This window comes from Bos javanicus, chromosome 29, assembly GCF_032452875.1.
Source record: "Bos javanicus breed banteng chromosome 29, ARS-OSU_banteng_1.0, whole genome shotgun sequence".
Taxonomy (NCBI): Eukaryota; Metazoa; Chordata; class Mammalia; order Artiodactyla; family Bovidae; genus Bos; species Bos javanicus.
The window spans coordinates 28,373,049-28,376,209 of record NC_083896.1 but is presented as its reverse complement, the minus strand read 5'-3'; positions in this window follow the sequence as shown (position 1 = coordinate 28,376,209).

Genomic DNA, 3,161 nt, shown 5'->3' with positions numbered 1-3,161 from the left:
AGTGTTAGTCACTCAGTCATATCTGACTCTTTGAGACCCCAGGGCTTCTCTGTCTATGGGATTTCCAAGGCAAGAATACTGGAGTGGGTTGCCATTCCCTCCTCCAGGGGATCTTCCCAACCCAAGGATCAAACCCAGGTCTCCAGCATTGCAGTTTTCTTCCCTGAGCCACCAGGGAAGCCCTACAACATTGTCAATTATAGGCAAAAAAAAAAAAAAAAAAAAAGCCCTTTGAGGTTTAGGCTGTGTGCACTTATCAGAGGACACATCTCAGAGAGCACTCTCTGTATATATAGTCCTTCTGTCTCTAATGGTATTAAAAATGAATGAAAAGACAAAATACGCCCTCACAGCCTTCTTTTCTTTTGAAGAAAAGACTATGCCACTCTTGTGTGCGAAAGTCACTGTCTTGTCCGACTCTTTGTGACCCCCTGGACTATACAGTCCATGAAATTTTCCAGGCCAGAATACTAGAGTGGGTAGCTGTTTCCTTCTCCAGTGGATCTTCCCAACCCAGGAATTGAACCCATGTCTCCCACATCACAGGCGGATTCTTTACCTGGGAGCCACTAGGGAAGCATAATACCATGCCCTCCTCCAGGGCATCTTCCCAACCCAGGGATCAAACCCAGTTCTCCCGCATCGCAAGTGGATTCTTCACTATCTGAGCCACCAGGGAAGCCCAAGAATACTGGAGTGGGTAGCCTATCCCTTCTGCAGGGGATCTTCCCAACCCAGTAATTGAACTGGGGTTCCTGCATTGCAGGTAGCTTCTTTACCAGCTGGGCTACCAGGGAAGCCCCATGCCACTCATAATAAGGGAAAAAATACTGTACTCCAAGAAAGCTGAAATAAAATGTCTTCAATTTAATATGACTTTCCCACAAAGAATGGTTTTCTGCATATAAATTGAAATTCACTCTAAAAATGAATATGCTTTGTAAACTGTAATATAAGGGACACAAACATAGTAACTGGGACTTGCCAGCTGGGGAGAGAAGCAGCAGCCGTGGACAAACATACAGGCAAGGTCACCTCTCTGCACAGAAGTCGTAGTAACCTCCTCATACTGAGTGAGAGGTACCTGTCCTTAGCCCTTCTCTGGCTGTCTCCCTCCCCAGGGTGTGGATGGACCCAAGGGGTGTCCACCAGAGTCTGTGCATCTCCTTCTGGACTTTGTTCCCAGTGTTGGGATACAGAATTCCATGCCTGCATACCCTGTACTTGCTGATGAGACTCTTCCCAAAAGCCATCATCCAAAGGAAGCCCACACAGCTGGCTGTTCACCCCCAGAGCAAAGGATGGTCAGGGAATGTGTATGTGTCGAGGTATGGATGGATACCTTGAGTGTGGAGTCGGATAGAAGAAGAGCTGAGGGGGCAAGCTGTGACTATGAACAGGGCTTCTTTTAGCATTGTTTTCTGGCAGCAGAAACCCCAAATTTGAATCTTTGGTAAGTTTCCAGGTAATGCTCTATCCAAGCTCAGCTGTTTATTAATAATTTTGTGAGTACGAGGACCATTTTACATGTGGCAGTGTCATAATGGCAGCTGTGGGTGTTATATATTGTGAAGTCACTTTGCAGGCAGCCTCACCCTTTCTTTAGTCATTCAATAAACTGTAAGCAAGTCAGTCCCTGTATTCACTGCCTTTCTGCTTCAGAACACTAGAGTTATACCCATTTCTGATAGTAAACCACTGATTGATACGAGACAATGCCAAAACTAGCTAGAAATGATAAGAAATCTCTATCAGTCTTGTGCATTATATCAGGCAGCTGAGTCTAAAACATGTATCCTTGCTATTGGATAAAGCAAGAAGAGTGGAGAGAAACTTGGTTCCATTGCCACTGTATTAACTGAATGAGGTCCGCAGTAGATGAATCAGTTAATTAAGCAGGACAAGAGAGTTGCAACAATGTGTAATCTGGGGACCAATCATACTTTTTTTTTCTGGAACTGAGGGGTTTCCAAGGATGGGGGCTTCCAGCACTAAAACTGGTAAAGTTTCTGGTGAACTGGTGAGCTGGTCACTCTGGCATAAACTTTCATTAGATACAAAAAGAAGTTGCCTGTACATGTGAAGAAATTAGGGAAGATGAAAGTTGAGAACCTGAGGAACTGATTTCAAGAGGCCTTTGAAATTGGAAGAGTACAATTAGGGCAGGATTTAAAGACTGTTAAGAGGGAACACCAGCCTAAAGCAAAGGGCATGATGATGGAGAGCCAAGAGTGTGGGCTCTGGAGTCACTTAGACTTGGATTTGAATCCCCATGTCTTTGTTTACCAGCTATGTGACCTTGAGCAATTTACTACACCAAATTCTACAGTGAAAAGGGGGAAAACAGTGGTACCTAACTGTTGTGAAGTGTAATTTAATAAGGCATACAAAGTGTTTTGAGAAGGCAATGGCACCCCACTCCAGTACTCTTGCCTGGAAAATCCCATGGTTGGAGGAGCCTGGTAGGCTGCAGTCCATGGGGTCGCTAAGAGTCAGGCACGACTGAGCGACTTCACTTTCACTTTTCACTTTCATGCATTGGAGAAGGAAATGGCAGCCCACTCCAGTGTTCTTGCCTGGAGAATCCCAGGGACGGTGGAGCCTGGTGGGTTGCCGTCTATGGGGTTGCACAGAGTTGGACACGACTGAAGCAACTTAGCAGCAGCAGCAGCACAAAGTGTTTAGAAGAACTGTGTGGTTCAGAGTAGGTGCCCCAAACATGGTAGTGGCTGGCATTATTATTATGGTGACTAAAAAGTCACATAAAGGGACCAGATGGAAGTTCTTGGGCAGAAATAAGTAGACAAGAGTGGAAGAGAGGAGACGAGGAAGTCTAGATGAGAAAGCTCCAAGTATTACTTCCTGGTGAAAACTCTCAAATTCATCTCTCTCTGCTTTGTGTATTCCCAAATGCATAGAAGGAGGAACTGGGTTGAGAAATATTTTCTACACAGAAAAACTAAATTATGATCATTTCTAAACTAAAAGATTAGAAAAAAAAAATGAAATGACTCTAAAACTCAATGATGAATGTTTAATTTTAATTGAAATGTAGTTGATTTACTATATTATATTACTTTCAGACATACAGCATAGTCATTCAGTATTTTTATAGTTACTGCACTTAAAGTTACTATAAAGTAATGGGTTTATTTCCCTGT